The sequence below is a fragment of the Pelodiscus sinensis genome, chromosome 32, assembly GCF_049634645.1.
Source record: "Pelodiscus sinensis isolate JC-2024 chromosome 32, ASM4963464v1, whole genome shotgun sequence".
In the NCBI taxonomy this organism is placed as follows: domain Eukaryota; kingdom Metazoa; phylum Chordata; order Testudines; family Trionychidae; genus Pelodiscus; species Pelodiscus sinensis.
In genome coordinates, this window is record NC_134742.1 from 781,898 (window position 1) to 799,542 (window position 17,645).

At 56.2% G+C, this 17,645-nt stretch overlaps 1 protein-coding gene and 1 long non-coding RNA gene across 2 annotated transcripts in view; both read left to right on the forward strand.

Moving 5' to 3' along the window:
• The window catches only part of LOC142823137 (E3 ubiquitin-protein ligase TRIM21-like), a 151,421-nt gene that overhangs the window by 43,210 nt on the left and 90,566 nt on the right, over positions 1-17,645 (forward strand). The gene's annotated exons all lie outside the window — the stretch shown is intronic.
• On the forward strand, positions 9,999-17,209 carry LOC142823197 (uncharacterized). The gene is made up of 3 exons (XR_012898496.1): positions 9,999-10,137; positions 12,566-12,591; positions 16,621-17,209. It is a non-coding gene; the product is annotated as an uncharacterized LOC142823197 (long non-coding RNA).

The window sequence follows — 17,645 nt, forward strand, 5'->3', positions numbered from 1 at the left end:
GGGGAAGGGCAGGGGCACAGAGGGAGCCGTGGGGCTCATAGGACAGACACTGGGGGGAAGGGCAGGGGCACAGAGGGAACCGTGGGGCTCATAGGACAGACACTGGGGGAATGGCGGGGGCACAGAGGGGCCGTGGGGCTCACAGGACAGTGGCCGTGGGGCGGGACGGGGGAGGTTTTGCTCACTGGTGCAGGAGATGGGGCTGGGTTTGGAGCTGCACCTGTCTCTGCATTTCCCGGTGCGCTGGGTGCGGTTTGCTGATCTCACCCCACTGACAGGCGCCGAGGGGCAAGGTGCAGGCACCTGGATCGGAGCATTTCCTGCTGCCCCACAGCCCAGCCGAGGCACCGGATCCCTCGGGCCACCAGGACACAGAACCCGGCTGGGCAGCCCCTTCGGCGCCCCCGACAGAGACCGGTGCAGGTGAGCGTCCCGTACGGTCTGGGGGCGTCCGTGGGGCACTGGCCCTGGGGGTGACGTGGGGGGTTTCGCCTCCCTCTGCCGAGCGGCACAGACCTTCTCCCTGCAGGTGAGGTAGCTGGGGCGGGTGCAGCCCGACTCTCGCTGCAGGGCCCCGGGACTGGGCCTCTCGGCGGGGCCGCTGGGGCGTTGCAGAGAAATGTTTCTGGGGAGACTCGGCCGCCCCGTCTGAGCTCGGAGCGGTGCCCTGGGCTGGTGTGGACGGGCCCCGTCTGGAGTGTGGCTGCGTCTGCACCACACTGCTTTTCTGGAAAAAGGTGCCCAACTTGCGCTCTGCAATTCATGCAACTTTTTCCAGTTCTATTTTCAGACGAGGCTTTTCTGAAATTTGGCCCATTTCTACACTGGGCCAACTTTGGGAAAATCCTCCTCTTTCGGAAGAGCTTTTCCCTGGATGCGGTGGAATTTTGAAAAACTGTATCATGTAGACAGAGCCTGTTACCGAAAACAGGTTCTACCCCCTACACTGGGCAGGCTGCTTCCAACGCCCGCTCGGGAGGAGAGGGACTTTGTGTTCAGTGTTGTGCAAAAAGGTCCTTTTCCTAGCACAGAGGGAACCAGCAAGTCCCTGTCCTGGGACAGAGGGGCAGGCGAGAGGGGGCGAGCGCAGGGAGAGCGGGGCAGGTGGGTCTGGGACCAGGACCGCCCACAGCAGCCGCAGCCACGTCAGACTGGTCCGGGTTGTTATCCCTGAGCTCGCCCTAGCCTGGCTCCTGGGGGCCACTGCTCCCCAGTGACATGGGTTTGAGAGGGCAGGAGTCTCTGTCCGGTTTCTAGGGTGCAGCTCTCTGGCCCAGGACCAGCACAAACGCAGCAAGATCCTCTGGCTGGTTCTGAAGGGCGAGGCCCCTTCCTGCTGGGAGACGGACCCAGCGCAGGGTCCGTGGAGCTGACAGGGAACTTTCCCTCCTCTCCTAGACGGCACCATGGCGGCGGCTGCAGATCCGATAACAAAAATTAAAGAGCAAGCGACTTGCTCCATCTGTCTGGAGTTACTCCGGGACCCAGTGACGACTGAGTGTGGACACTGCTTCTGTGAGCTGTGCATTGCCCTGCACCATGAGGGGCATGAAGGTTTCGCCTGTCCTCAGTGCAGGCGGTGGCTGCAAAAGAGAAACTTAAGGCCAAACCGGGAGCTGAAGAACATTGCAGAGTTATTAAGGTCGCAAACAGAGGGAAAACCTGCAGAAGGGAACATGTGCAAGAGACACCGACAGCCTTTGCAACTCTACTGCAAAGAGCATCAGATCCCCATCTGCGTGGTGTGCAGGGAGTCCCAGGCTCACCGCGGTCACACGGTGGTTCCCGTGGAGGAGGCTCTCCAGGAGTACAGGGTAGGCACCGTTATTTGTCTTTGCTCGTTAGACTTCAAGGGAATATTTGTACAGAGAGGTGCAGCTCGCTCGGGGGGGGGGGGGTGACAGACCAGTCCGTGTCTGAGCACCACTGAGGGCGTCCGCTCAGGGCAAATTGCTCAACTTCAGGGCTCCTCACAGCCCCAGACTGGAGACCTTTCCCAAACAGGCCACAAACCAGCCACGCCGAGCGCTTCAGCTGCCAATCTGGCCTGCAGGAAGCCTCTCAAGCAAAACCCCTCAGACACCCCAGCTCTCCCTGTGCCCCAATCAGCCCCGGGCCTAACACAGGTGAGGGGTTACAGAACCCAATCTCACCTGCCCTGAACGGGTTCTTCCGGTCCCAAGGAACCAGCCACAGATCCCAGGTCAATTTACACTCTGTAGTTTCTAAAGGATTGGCTCAGCATGGTTTGTGGGTAAGATCCAATCTAAGGGTTTATTCATAAAAGAAAGAAAAGCCTGAGAGTGAGCTTGTTAAGAGAATACATTACATGCACCGAATCTCCCAGTTCTCGATGCAGGCTCTAGAAGTGATGCCAGTAACATCACTGAGGGCATCATAGGCCTCCCCATGTTTTGGTCCTGTGTTATTACACGTTCTAATCCAGTATTAGAAAGCACAGTACAGAACTGGACAAGAGTATGAAAACCAAATTTGTCTAAAATAGGCTTCCTCGTTGCAAGGTCTGTCCTAGTGACAACTGTGTCCTTGCACTGTTTTACCGACTCAAGGTAGAACTCGGTACAAACCATAGCTAATTGGATCTGCTTTTCTAGCATGATCCCCATGGTTGCGTCTAGACTGGCATGATTTTCCGCAAATGCTTTTAACGTAAATAATTTTCCTTTAAAAGCATTTGCGGAAAAGAGCGTCTAGATTGGCACAGATGCTTTTGCGCAAAAGTGCTTTTGCACAAAAGCATCCGTGGCCAATATAGACGCAGTTTTGCACAAAAAAAGCTCCAGTGGCCATTTTCGCCATCGGGGCTTTTTTGCGCAAAACAGTTCTCAGTTGTCTACACTGGCCCTCTTGTGCAAAAGCATTCGCACAAAAGGGCTTTTTCCCGAGCGGGCGCGTCAGTGTATTTGTGCAAGAACACTGACGATTGTACATTAGATCGTCAGTGGTCTTGCGCAAATTCAAGTGGCCAGTGTAGACAGCAGGCAACTTTTTGCGCTAAAGCGGCCACTTTTGTGCAAAAACTTGCCAGTCTAGACACAGCCCCTGTGTGTCATGTGATTTTGCCCAGAGCTAAGGAAAATAGTAAAGTTATCCAGGCCAGCTCTGGCAACTGTCTGAAATCCAATTAACAGTGCATTAATGTAGGTATTCTTATCCCAGATAGTATAGGCATCTTTGCACTTAGCCGTGAAAACAAAATGGTGGCGTGCCTCAGTTTCCCTTTTCACACAGCATCTTATGGCTTGAATCTTCTTTGTCCTGTAAAAAGTTCCAGGACCAGTTACAGGCCTTAACCATGAACTATCGATATCCCAAGGTCCTTTAACATACAGTCTGTCATTTGGTACATTTCCTGACAGGTTACAAGGTATTTCCATAGGATCATGCGCATCATACCTCTGTACAATTCTCAGTAACACTAGTACATTGGTTACAGAAGTTACCATGAGTAATAGGAACAAGTCCCTATCCAGTGTACGTTGACAGTACTTTCTCTTATGCCACATCTTCGGCTCCGCACTATTGTAGTTTTGACCCTTCAGGTGTAAACTGCAATTTTCCTTTGGCAAAGCAAGTTCTGCCCATCCCCCTTGTCCCGTGGGCTCAAAACCTGGCTTAGCAGAGACAAAGGGCTGGCTGGGTGTGACCTCTGTGTTCAACAATATCCATGGAATTCTCTCCCTCCTCCCACTCAGTGGGGTAACAGCAGTGAGCTGTAGACTCCCAAGTCTCTCGTCCTTCCCCCTCCAACCTCTGTTTCCACATGGAACCAGATATCAAATTCCCTGGCTGATTACAAGTGCCCACCGTGTCCAGAGATGGGAGCTTAACTGCTGTCTCCTGCATCCTAGGGAGAGTGACCACACAGCCGTTCTGCTCTGCATACTTAGCTACCCAGCCCTTCTCCTTTAGTTGGAATTGGTCCTGCCTAGAGCAGGGGGCTGGACTTGATACCTTCTGAGGTCTCTTCCAGCTCTATGATTCTATGACTTCTATTCTATGACTCCTGAACCTGAGACACACACTGTCCACTCTCATCAGCAACTTGGGAACACTCCTGTCCCAAACACAGTGTCTTCCCAGCAAGCTGGTCACACACAGTCACTTGGTTATCAGACTGCTCCAATTCTCTGGCTTTTTCTGCCTCATCTGAAACAATCCTCCGTCCCTCTGAGACCTCTCCACAACCATTCACACTGGATCTTTCCAAATCCAAGTCAGTGGAGTCCCTGCTAACAGAACAATTCTGTCTGTCGGGCACTGCAACAGGTGCCTCACACCACAAGCTGTTGCCTTTTACAGGCGGAGTTTTCTCCTGATCTTCCCCAAGCCAGGAGACTTTCCTCTCTTCAGCCACTGCAAACTGCTTGAACTGTAAGGACTCCCTTCCCCAGATAAAATACGCACACCAGAATCATCTGATCTCTGGGATCCTGGCAAGACGCTGCCTGGATCTACCCGTCACAGCCTCCTCCTCCCCAGCAGACACAAACCCAGGGCCATCCCCTCTCTGGGCTTTGGCTGTATCCAGACCCAGCTCTGGGACAGCAGCACGGCTCTCGGCCATCACAGGCTGTGGGGCACCGTCCGCTCTTTTATTTTCTTGAGCTGAAGTTCAAGTCTGGCAGTTTCTTCTTGGCTAGTGTGATTCTTCTGTCCAACTCTGCACGTTCTCACTCCAGCTTCTGCCTTTTCTCAGCAGCTTCTCGCTCCAGCTTCCGTCTTCTGCTGCAGACGAAATTCCTCCAGTTCTCACTTACGTTTAAGTCTCCTTCTCCTCACTGGACCCTGCACTCCCATCTCTTCTGCAGCGTTTCTGGCCACTAACAAAGATCTCAGCTCTGGCTTAGAAACTTCCTCACTAAAGGCCATGCCTCTTCCCAAGCACCAGGCTTCCAGAGCCTCTGTCCAGACTTTCGTACTTTAGCTGACTCATTGCAGCGGCTCTTTAACCGACCAAACTCTCAACACCACAAATCAAAATTAGACAGCGTGGGGTCCTGACCCAAAGCGTAATTGACCAGGTTCTGTGGCTCCTGCTGACTACACCACTGTGATGGGCCGGGCCCTGCTGAGGGCGTCCGCTCAGGGCGAATTGCTCAAACTTGGGGCTCCTTACAGCCCCCGACTGGAGACCTTTCCAAACAGGCCACAAACCAGTCTCAGAGCGCTTCAGCTGCCAGTCTGGCCACCCAGAAGCCTCACGAGCAAAACCCCCCCAGGACCCCAGCTCTCCCTGTGCCCCAGTCAGCCTCGGGCCTAACACAGGTGAGGGGTTAGAGAACCGAATCTCACCTACCCGAACAGGTTGCGTATCAACTCTTCATACCCTTGTTCTCAGCTACAGGGGGAGGTGAGAGTCAGACCAGCTGAAAGTCCCTGGGTAAAGATGGGGTAGCGGGGGGGATAGAAGTGATGTCATGGGGGGAGGTGTCTATCACATCCCACCCAACCCGGAAGACCCAGTAACAGAAATCCCCGGCACACAGACCTGTCCGTGGTGGGTGCCTGTCACTCCCCAGCCATGCACTGGAGAAGCAGCTCTGGCCCTGTGGGGTTTGCTCTGTTCTAGGGCCGGGCTGGGGACTTTATTCCTCAGAAAGGGGAGGGGCAGTTAGCTCAGGTATTTGCCACAACGGGGGCAGGGGTGGAATTGGCCCCTGTCCAGACATGGCTCTGGCTCTGACAGCTCAGCTGTGACCCCGATCCTGGGTCAGGCCCCACAGTCTGGCCCCCAGGTGGCCACAGGAGGGGCTGGCAGCCCCCTCTGGCTTCGCTCTGGTCATGGGGGGCAGAATCAGCCCCTGTCTGGCTGTGGGGCCTGGGCCCAACCCTGATCCTGGTGTAGGCTCTATGGTCTGACCCCCATCTGCCAGGGGAGGGGCTGGCCACAGTGGCCCAGCGGCCGGCCCCCCCTTGGCCACCTCTTGCTGTGGCAGAGAGACCACAGCAGCCCTGGCTTGGCCCCTGTCCAGCCGCCTGGCTGCAGCAGCCGGATCTGACCAGGTAAGTTAACCCAGCCAAGCCCCCTCCTCTCTTATCCCAGTCCCCTCCCTGAGCCCCTCACACAGCCCAACCCTGACTCCCACACCCCTCCGCACTCCCCGCCCCCTGCCCTGAGCCCCCTGCACTCCACCCCACACTTACATTTCCTAAGGTACGGTTGTGTAGCACACTCCCCCTCCCTCCGGCGGGGGGGGGGGGGGGACAGGTTGTGGTAGGACAGTACCTGTAGAGAGTTTCCTTTCACCCCTGGGTAAAAGTGACGGTGAAATAATAAATGTCCCGAGTCTGCAGAAAAGAGAGGAGCAGAACAGACACTGGCCTGGGACTGACCGAGTCAGGGAACTGGGACGTACGGTCCCAAGGGGAGACGTTCCCAGGCTGGAAGGGGCTCAGGCGCGATGGCAGCATCTCAAGGAGACACCTGCCACCTCTCCTGCTGCACAGGGATGCCAGGCGGGACAGGAAGAGGCCAGTCTGGCCCCCTCAGGAGCTGTTTTGTGACTTTACAATAACTAAGGAGCCCCACAGAGAGCGGGGACAGGGATGAATTGCTGAGGAACACACACAGCAGGGCTCAAGTAGAAACACAGTCAGGAAGGCTAATGCCAGAGCAAGTGGCACCCGGCAAGGCACCGCAGTGGAGAGCAGACGCTGCTCTAAAATGCACTAGAGGGGAGAGAGCGAGAGGAGCGGGCAGGTCTGATACCTGTGGGGAGGGAGAGCCAGGCGTCGTCTTCCCATCGAGTGTAGAAACGTGTCTCTGTCTGTCCGTCCATCTGTGAGTCTGTCCAAGACGCCTCCTAACCCAGGGGTGGCGATACAATGGCAGCGGTTCACCAGGGTTCGCCCCTGACTGGCCTCACCTGCTGTATTTACCTGCCCCTCCGCTGGTCTGGGTGATTGCCGACCCCGTCCGCACCCCCACCCCCAGCAATGAATTACATAAATAAATCCCCAAACTCATTTGAGCTGAGGACCCACTAAACCAACCCATAGGGAGTAGGACAGAATCCATCCCTGCAGGGCCAGTCTCCCAGTGAGTGTAGACAAGGTCTCAGACTCATAGACTTGAAGGCCAAAGGGACCATCACGATCACCTGGTCACAGGCCGCAGGACCTCCCCCACCCTCACCTGTACCAGACCCCTGGCCTCTGGCTGCGCTGCCCAGCCCTTCAAACCTGGATTTAAAGACCCCACGTGACAGAGAATCCCCCGTTTAGCCTGGTTCCAGCCAGCACAGGATTCGCGCCCTTGCTGCAGTGGGAGTAAAACCCCCCACCAAGAACAAACAACCCAGGCTCACGAACTCTCTCCCATGGGGAGCTTCTTAAACAACCCCCTTCCCCATCTTCACATCCAGGGAACAGCTCGGCTCACCTGGCTCAGGTTCTTCTGAGGCCTGGCCAGGAGGGTCAGTGCCTTGGGCGGTGGAATCCTTCTTTCCAGTTATCACACGATTCAAGGGGCTTTATTGCTCCTTGGATGTAGCCTGACAAAACCCAGTGTTAACGACACTCTGAATGTTTGTAGATGCAAGTCCCGCTTGAGGGCAGAGCCGGCCCAAGCTACGGGCTGACTGGGCTACCGCCCGGGGCGCCCCATTGTAAGGGGCACCACACGGGGCTGCTGGGCCGGGTGGGGGTGGGGCCACGCACGCGTTGGGCGCCCGGAGCCTGGAGGCGTTGCACATTCCCGGGGGCGGCGCCACACTCCCAGTGCCAGGGGCGCACGAATGGCTTGTGCTGGCCCTACTTGAGGGCAGCCAGTAACACTCCAGCATCCCAGTGTATTTATTTTTATGTTGTGACTTTTGTTACCCAAGGGAAAAATGGCAGAGCAGCTGGGGGTAATCGAGTCCTCCTGTGGGAAACTGCACCAGTTTGTGAAGGAGGTCTGGAAGCACCTGCCAGAGAATGAACGAGAAGAGGAATATCAGAGTATGAAGAGAGTATCTGAGAAATTAACAACAGTTTTGCAGGTGAGCTCCGCTAGGGAAAAGCAAACAGGGAAGGGTTAGTAACCCAGCCAGGAGCAGCCAGCACCGAGTTCTGTTTGCGCCACACAAAGAGGAATCCGTATGATCCGTCCGAATGAGAATTTCCCCTCAAAAGAACAACAAAGCAAAACAGCACACACGGGCCCCAGCAGAGAGTGCCTGTGTGTGTGTGTGTGTGTGTGTGTGTGTGTGTGTGACCGACCCCTGGATTAGCCACAGGTGTGCGCGCACACACACACAGCTGCTGGGCCCTGCCAACAGTTCTCTGTATACACCAGTTGGATGTTCTCGGGCCGTTCCCATCGGGAGCACTGGGCCCCCCTCCTGGGCGTCCCCCACCCCACTGAGAACAAGTGGAAGCTGCTGGGGCCGAGCTGGGGGGCCGGCCTGTCCCGTAAGGGCCGATGGCAGCAGAGCCGAGGGGGCAGAGAGCCCCCCCACACGGCAGGCGGGTGGGAAAGTCACACTCAGCCTGGCTGTGCTCGGTGCTAAGGAGCCAGGCCAGGGCCAGGCGCCCACAGTCCAGCCTCCCTCGCGCCGACCTGACCCCGATCCTCGCGGTGAGGGGGGGGGGGGCGCCCGGCAGGGATTTCTGCAGATCAGGCTGGAGCACAAACTGAACCACGTAGGAACCGCACTGAGAACTGACGCGACTCGTTTTCCCTCTTCCCACCTAGGTGCACACGGGGATCCCCGGGAAAAGGTGAGTGGATGGAATTCACAAAGCCAGTCCGTCAGGGTGGGGCAGGGCCAGGCATGAGATCCAGTTTCCCCTCGGTCCCTCTGGAATCGGTCTGGGTTTCCCGGCCAGAAGTGAGGTCCAGCGGGAAGGTCTCTTCTACTTCCCCTCCTCCCCTCTGCCAGCGCAAGCTCCTTCTCCCTCCTGCCCCCTGGCAAATCAGCCCAGGGCTCCTTTTCTCCTCCTCCACCCCCACTACAGCCTGACTCCAACCCCCCCAGGCAGGGACAGGCCACGTCATGAGACAGGCTGGGCCGGGCCTGACCCATTCTGGGCTCAGTTTCCCCCGGCTGCTGGGAAGGGGAGGGGAGGCAGCCCCAGCTCTGCCCATGGGCCCTGGGAAGGAGCAGGCTGGGGGCGGGTGGAGCTTATTCCTGTGGGACGTGGAGTGATGTGATGATGTCGTTCTGTGTCCCACAGGAATAACGATTTCTCATATAGACAGAGAGATTTCTTTTCCCCTTCCCCTTTTACACCTTTCCAGTATTTGTTTTCCCTCCCTCCCGCCTCTCTCCAGTACATTGCGCTAAAGCATAAAGAGCAGAGTTAACGTGGCCAGTAATTATTGTTGTTCAGGTCTGAAGATAAAGAATCTAAGCCAAAGGATTCACCACCAAAAAGCAACTTCCCTGAAAGTGAAAGTGATAGAACAGGTGAGCAACCCAGGCCTAGCGCCCGTGTCTGTGAGGTGCCATTTCCACACGTCTGTGGTCACACGACCACGGCCCCAGCTACCGCGCCGTGTTTGGCACCTTCCCCTCCCCTCTCCGGCGCTCTCACCCCAGGGTGCACAAGGGTCCCCGCCTTGGAGCGGCCAGTCTGAGCTACCACAGACCTGACTCTCCGCGGTCTGGAGGAATAGCCCCCCGTTAAACTCAGGGGGCCGTGAGCTCTGAGCCCCTCGTGAGAGGAGGGGAGGGGCCGCATCCCCCCAAACCCAGCCCTTTCGGAGGGGCCTTTCCAACCAGTCTCTGGCACGTTTCACTCCCTGCCCATGGGGGTACCAGAGCGCTGCAGGAGACCCCCCGCCAGGGCCAGGCTGGCTCGCAGGGGGAGGGGTCTGTGGGGTGGGGGGTGTAGCTGAGGGGCGGGTGATGGGCTCTAGTCGGAGACGCTCCTGCTGCCTGTCAGCCGGGGAGGGGGCCGGGCAGCAGGGGACAGGAGCGACTCCCAGCCGGGAGCAGGTGCCAATAACCCACCGTCCCTTCACCGGCAGGGAGGAAACCCGGCAGCGAGCCAAAGGATGAGACGCAGAAGGAGGCGGGGAGTCATGTCAATGAAGAGACTTCTACCACCAAACAAGGACTCAGCCAAGGATCCCTGGACGACACAATTGTCAAGATCAGTGACACAAGAGGGGATGCTGAACCCAAGGTACAAGATCCCAATTTAGTGTAATTATCCCTGTTACAGTGGGTGAGTCAGTGAGCTCCAGAAGCCAACCAGCCTTGCCTGGCTCCTGTGCTTGGTTCATTGGACAGGGCCCTCTTCATCTGTTGGCTGATTGGGCCTCATCCGAGCTGATTAGGCCTCAATTAGTGGATTGTCCAGTTCTGGGCACCGCATTTGAGGACAGATGTGGAGGAATTGGAGAGGGTCCAGAGAAGAGCAATGAGAATGATGAAAAGTCGAGAGAACAGGAGCTAGGAGGGAAGGCTGAAAGAATTGGGCTTGTTTAGTTTGGAAAAGAGAAGACTGAGAGGGAACATGAGAGCTGTTTTCAACTATTTAAAAGGGTGTCGCAAGGAGGGAGGAAAATTGTTCTCCTTGGCCTCCAAGGACGGGACAAGAAGCAATGGACTTAAACTGCAGCAAGGGAGGTTTAGGTTGGACATTAGGAAAAAGTTCCTGCCTGTCCGGGTGGTCAAACACTGGAATAAATTGCCCAGGGAGGTTGTGGAGTTTCCATCCCTGGGGATACTGAAGAGCAGGTCGGCCAGATACTTGTCAGGGATGGGCTAGATGGTGCTGCTGTGAGAGCAGGGGACTAGACCGGGGTGGGCTACAATTTTTGCCTGGGGGGGGGTCACTTCAGACATTTTTGAAGTAGCCCTGGGCCACCCCAGAAGGGGTGGGGCCCTAAATGGAAAGGGGCGGGGCTACCCCAGACCAAAACCATGATTGGTCTGGGGGTGGGGGCACCTCTTTGCCCCCCCTTCCTACTGGCTCCCATGCCCTGCAAGAGGCTTGGCGCGCTCCCCCGCCCCCGGGGCTCCTTGCAGGGTCAGGACAGGGCCAGGCCAGTTTCACGCTGCTCCCCGCCCCAGGCCCTGACTCACCTGAGGGCGGTAGGGTGGCCAGGGGTCCAGTTTTGAACCGGACAGTCCGGTATTTGAGATTCTGTCCTGTAAACAAATGGAGAAGATACCGAACATGGAAAATGCCCAGTGTGCTCTAAGCAGGTGAGTTGTATTGTCACCGTATCAGTACATAGTTGTGAGCCGCCCGGCTGGTGGACACGCTCACGCCGTGTGAGTCAGGCTGTGTCAGTGTGTCCACCAGCCAGTCAGTCCATATCCACGCAAGGGGGGGGGGGGGCCTGTGTGCGGGAGGGAATCCCTGGGGCTGGACTCGTTCGTGCTTTACCGGGACTGTGCACGGGACAGGCAGCACCCTAGGATGTGTGTGTGCCCGGGTCGGCCCCACTCCCTGCTGGCTGGTTCCCTCCCCCGAGCCAGCCCCACTCTCCCCGACCCCCTCCTAGCCGGCTGGTTCTCCCCTGATTCTCCTCCTGATCTCCCCAGCCAGCCCCGCAGCCCCCAGCCTCACCCCCCCCCCCCCCCCCAACCAGCGGCCAGCCTTGCTTCCTGCCAGCTGGTTCTTCCCCCATCCTGATCTCCTCCAGCCAGCCCTGCTGTCCCTGAGCCCCCTGATCTCCCCCAGCCAGCCCCATTGCCCCCTACCATCCCCAGCCCTGCGCCCCACCAACCGGTTCTCCCCCCCGCTCCCCTCCCACCTTCCCCCTGACACTGGGTGACCCCAGGGCCATGAGCCGACCCCAGCTCTGGGTAGAAGCTCTGCAAAGGGCTGAGCACAAGAGAGTCAGGCGATGAACAGACCCGGGTGGTCACACGTTGGGGTCACTAACATGCTCGCCTGTAAGAGAAGGTCACTGTCCTATCAGCAGAGTGAGGCCCAGGGCTGAGCACCCCCCGACCGCCGGCTCCCTCCCTGGCCCCGGCACCTCCCACCCGGCCTGAGGGGCGTTATCGTGAACGCTGGGCAGAGTTCCCGCGCCAGGGAAAGGCCGGGCCGGGGGTTCTGGCTGCTGTTCCCGTCACAGGCTCCTGAGGGCACAAAACCCCTCCGGGAGCTGGTTCCTGGGGCTGCTTTGTGCAGAAACGCAGGGGACTCCTCCCCACTCTGTGCCCAGCCCAGGGTCCCCCCCCCGGCTCTTCCCATCCCCTTTACTCCCCTCCCCGTGAGCCATCCCACTGTACCTGCGGCTCCGCTGGAGACTTGAGGGAAGGAGCAGAGCGTTGGGGACCCGGGGCTGCCGGAGCAGCTGTGTGTGAGGAGTGGGGAGCTGGGCAGGCCCCATTCAGCCCCAGAGGGGGGTGCTGGGCAGGCTGCCCTGCCCCACAGGGCGATGTCTGGGGCTGGCCAGAGCAGGGAGCTGGGCTCTGACCCTCCCCCAGCCTGCTTGGCCAGAGGCCCCGTGTCCCATGACAGCGGGTGGCTTGTGCGGGAGGGTCGAGGATCAAATGGGAAATGCTGTTTGTGGGGCTGAGTGTGAAACCCCCCCGGGACTGAGATTCTCTTCCACACGGGCAGCTGATCGTCTCCTGTGTCTCTTCCCCAGGTGGCTGTAAAGGAAACCAGGAAAAGGTGAGTGTGTGAGGGGCGCTGGGGTGTGAAGAGCAAACAACCCCCCCTGCTCCCCAGACCTGCCGGGTGTCGCTGATCTGTCGTTATTTGAGTCACCGGGAAAGGGGCAGAACAAGGGGAAGGGAGGAGACGGGAGACAGGCTAGAAATTCCCTGAGCCGCTGGGAGTCGTCTCCCAGAGAATTCCTAGACACCATGTGCGACGGCTTGTGAGCCGTTATCTGCCCAGTCGGAACAGGCAATAGGAGGACCCGTAAGAAGGCCAGATGGCGACAGAGCCAAGCAGAGGCAATCGGTGATGAGAACAGCGTGAACTCTGGCAGGACGAGTGTGTCGGTACAATCAGGCAGGGCAAAGAAGAATTTGAAAAGAAGCTTTCTAGAGGCACGTTGGTAACAGGAAAATGTGATTATTTTATGAATGGCAATGACAATCAGGAAGTCAGTCATTCTGTAATTCCTAACTGTCGTGTGCACCCCAGTGCTGAAAGAAGCCTTTGTACACGAGGACTGGAAAGCAGCTAATGTAACGCTGATTTTGAAAGAGGGCTCCAGAGATGATCCTGGCAATTACAGATTTGTAAATTTAACTTCCATACCTGGGAAATTCTTTGAAATGAAGTAAAAATAGGTCATAGAGTGGTAGGGAAGAGCCAGCATGGATGTCAAGAACAAATCATGTCCAACCAATCGGATAGCTTTCTCGTCGATAAGGGATAAGAGGGGACATGGGACCTAGATTTTAGTAACGCATTGGTATGGTGTCGCATTATCTTCGTATCAATAAACTAGGAAACTACAACATAGGTGGGTGCATAACTGGCTGGATAACCGTTTTCAGAGAGAAACTTAAAAAACAACAAACGATCTGGTAGCACTTTATAGACTAACAAAACCTGTAGATGGGATCATGAGCTTTCGTGGGCACAGCCCACTTCTTCAGATGACCTGAGTATTGAGTTTAGGATGTGAAGACCCAAAATAAATAGGGGAGGGGGGGGGGCGGGAAACCAGGAGCAGAGAGTATGAAAATATGAAAGGGAAAACCAAAGAGACAGAGCTGGCAATCTATAAGCACCTAAAGATTGGACAGTTAAAAGAAGCAGATAAGGATCACAGGGTAGCAATTAGAGAGCAAGGGTACCAGTGCAAGAACCTACACAGACAAAGAGCTGTTGGCACCTTCATTGTTTGTTTGGCTGATAATGTCCCAGCCAACCGTTATCTCCACTGAGGCCACAGGGTTGAGAATTAAATCTGTGGATGAATTGTCATTCCAACCCTTCTCCGGGTATTTGCCTTGTAGAATTGGTCTGTGACAAGACAGCCACCTGGGGATCTTTTAAAGGGTGATTGGGTGGATTGAAGTTCCCCAACAGGTTTCTATATGTCCCCTTTATGGATATCGGATTTGTGTCCATTGACTCTTTCCCGTAAGGACTGTCCAGTCTTTCCAATACATACAGCAGTGGGGCATTGCTGGCATTTGATGGCAGAGATCAAATTACTGGATGTGCTGTTGAATGATCCTCTCATTTGGTGGTTGATGTTGTTGGCTCCAGTGATGAATTCGTTTGTCTAGAGATGTGGGCAGAGTTGGCCCCTCGGCCGATTGCCCGGCTGGGTTCCTGGATGCGTACGATGTGGTTGTGTAGCATGATGACTGGAAATAATTGGTGTCAGGTTGGGGGTTGTCTGTAAGTGAGAATGGGCTTTTCTCTCTAAGGCCTCTGAGAGCGAGGGACCATTTTCCAGGCTGGGTTGTACGTTGTGGATAATGCTCTGGAGGGGGTTAAGTTGGGGACTATAGGCAATAACAAGAGGAATTCTGTTATTCCCCTTTTGGGTCTGTCTTGAAGCAGTTCATGTCTGGGGACTTTTTTGGCTCTGTCAAGCTGGTTTTTTACTTCTCCAGATGGGTATTTCAGTTTTAGGAATGCTCTGTAGCGATGCCGTAGGCGTGTATGCTCTGTATCGATGCCGTAGGCGTGTATGCTCTGTAGCGATGCTGTAGGTGTGTATGCTCTGTAGCGATGCTGTAGGTGTGTATGCTCTGTAGCGATGCCGTAGGCGTGTATGCTCTGTAGCGATGCTGTAGGTGTGTATGCTCTGTAGCGATGCCGTAGGCGTGTATGCTCTGTATCGATGCCGTAGGCGTGTATGCTCTGTAGCGATGCCGTAGGCGTGTATGCTCTGTATCGATGCCGTAGGCGTGTATGCTCTGTATCGATGCCGTAGGCGTGTATGCTCTGTATCGATGCTGTAGGCGTGTATGCTCTGTATCGATGCTGTAGGTGTGTATGCTCTGTAGCGATGCTGTAGGTGTGTATGCTCTGTAGTGATGCCGTAGGCGTGTATGCTCTGTAGTGATGCCGTAGGTGTGTATGCTCTGTAGCGATGCCGTAGGCGTGTATGCTCTGTAGCGATGTCGTAGGCGTGTATGCTCTGTATCGATGCCGTAGGCATGTATGCTCTGTATCGATGCTGTAGGTGTGTATGCTCTGTAGCGATGCCGTAGGCGTGTATGCTCTGTATCGATGCCGTAGGCGTGTATGCTCTGTATCGATGCTGTAGGTGTGTGTGCTCTGTAGCGATGCTGTAGGCGTGTATGCTCTGTATCGATGCCGTAGGCGTGTATGCTCTGTATTGATGCTGTAGGTGTGTGTGCTCTGTAGCGATGCTGTAGGCGTGTATGCTCTGTATCGATGCCGTAGGCGTGTATGCTCTGTATCGATGCTGTAGGCGTCTATGCTCTGTATCGATGCTGTAGGTGTGTATGCTCTGTAGCGATGCTGTAGGCGTGTATGCTCTGTATCGATGCCGTAGGCGTGTATATCGATGCCGTAGGCGTGTATGCTCTGTATCGATGCCGTAGGCGTCTATGCTCTGTATGGATGCCGTAGGCGTCTATGCTCTGTATCAATGCTATAGGTGCTGCAGAGAGTAGTTATTAACAGTTCTATTCAATATGTTCATCAACGATTTAGATATTGGCATAGAGGACGCTTATTAAGTTTGCAGATGATCCCAAGCTGGGAGGGGTTGTAGGTGCTTTGGAGGACAAGGTCATAATTCAAACTGATCTGGTCAAACTGGAGAAATGGTGGAAGGTCAATAGGAGCCAACAGTGTGACACTGCTGCAAAAAATCAAACATGACTCTGGGATGCACTAACTGGAGTGTTGTGAGCAAGACACGAGGAGTCGTTCTTCTGCTCTGCTCTGCGCTGGTTAGGTCTCAGCTAGAGTCTTGACATGCATGTGACGAAGTGGGTCTTGGCCCACGAAAGCTTATGCTCCTAAACTTCAGTTAGCGTCTAAGGTGCCACAGAACTCCTCGCCACTTTTGCAGATTCAGACTAACACGGCTACCCCTCTGAAGGTAGAGTCTTGTGTCCAGTTCTGGGCACCACATTTCAAGAAAGATTTGGAGAAGGTCCAGAGAAGAGCAATGAGACTGATAAAAGGTCCAGAGAACAGGAGCTAGGAGGGAAGGCTGAAGGAACTGGGTTTGTTTAATTTGGAAAGGAGCAGACTGAGAGGGGACATAAGAGCCATTTTCAGGTATCTAAAAGGGTGTGACAAGGAGGAGGGAGAAAACTTGTTCCCCTTGGCCTCTGAGGATAGAACAAGAAGCAATGGGCTTAAACTGCAGCAAGGGAGGTTGAGGTTGGACAGGAGGAAAAAGTTCCTGCCTGCTCATTAGCCAGAGTGGGCAGGGAGGGATCCCATGTTCAGGAAGACCCTGAATCTGTAATTGCCAGAAACTGGGAGGGGAAGGGGAAAGGGAAGGGGAAGGGTATGTGTGTGAGGGCGGGAGGCGGGGGGGCAGGAGACAGTGTCAGCACCAGCGCTTCAGGAGACAGTCACGGAGGGGGATGGGCTATAGGTACCATTGGTCTGGCCCCGTGTGGCTGTTCTCACGTCCCTGTGCAGTCCCTGGGCCAGGCGTTTACATGCCCCGTCCCCCCTCTTGTAACTGATGGGCCCTGGGTGAAGGAGAAGGGAGTGATCAGCAAATATTGTGTTTAGGCCTAAGGACGGGTCATCCCTGACGCCAGCAGAGGGATCTGGAGGGAGCAGTTCAGGTGCCAGCCCTGCGAATAGAGAACAAGAAGGTAAGAGGGGCCCTGCCCTGCGGGAGTGTCTGTCTGTGGGGTTCAGGGCCTGGACTTAGCGCTGCAGCAGTGAGTCCGTCTGGCTGCCACGTGCTCGCCCTGCCGCCCTTCCATGGAGGGGAAAGCTCCCGTCTCACTCCAGTTACTTTTGTCAAACCCCTTGTGCGGGTGTCAGCCAGGTCTGAGTGCGCCGGGGCACAGACCCTGTATCGCCCACCCACCCCTGCGCTGCCTCGTGCGCCGCAGGGGGAGATGCCCGGCCAAGCACACACGTGTGAGCCGTGTATGGGCGGGGGGGAGGGGCAAAGCGCGGGTGCACACGTGTGATGGGGTGGACCAGTCCCGCACTGTGAAGGCTGAGCCTAATCAGGCCCACCTGGCTGAAGAAGCCCCGCCCCCGAACCCTTCTGGGCATGCTCAGACTGCACCCAGCTATAAAAGCCGGGGAGAGGCTCAGTCTGGGTTGACCTCCGCAGGGAACGGAGCTCCTGCCGGAGACAGGAAGCAACGAAATCCACTGCTGCCACCAACGCCAGCGCCCGTGCCAGAACCGCCGCACCAGACAGAGCAACACTCAGGTAACAAGCCGGTTCTGGTGAGCGTGCGGGTGGGTTTTGGGGTCGGTGTCCTCACAGCCTGTCCCACGTCCCTGTTCTCGGATAGAACAGACCCCGGTGAGCAACCCAGGCCTAGCGCCCGTGTCTGTGAGGTGCCATTTCCACACGTCTGGGGTCACACGACCACGGCCCCAGCGACCGCGCCGTGTTTGGCACCTTCCCCTCCCCTCTCCGGCACTCTCACCCCGGGGTGCACAAGGGTCCCCGCCTTGGAGCGGCCAGTCTGAGCTACCACAGACCTGACTCTCCGCGGTCTGGAGGAATAGCCCCCCGTTAAACTCAGGGGGCCGTGAGCTCTGAGCCCCTCGTGAGAGGAGGGGAG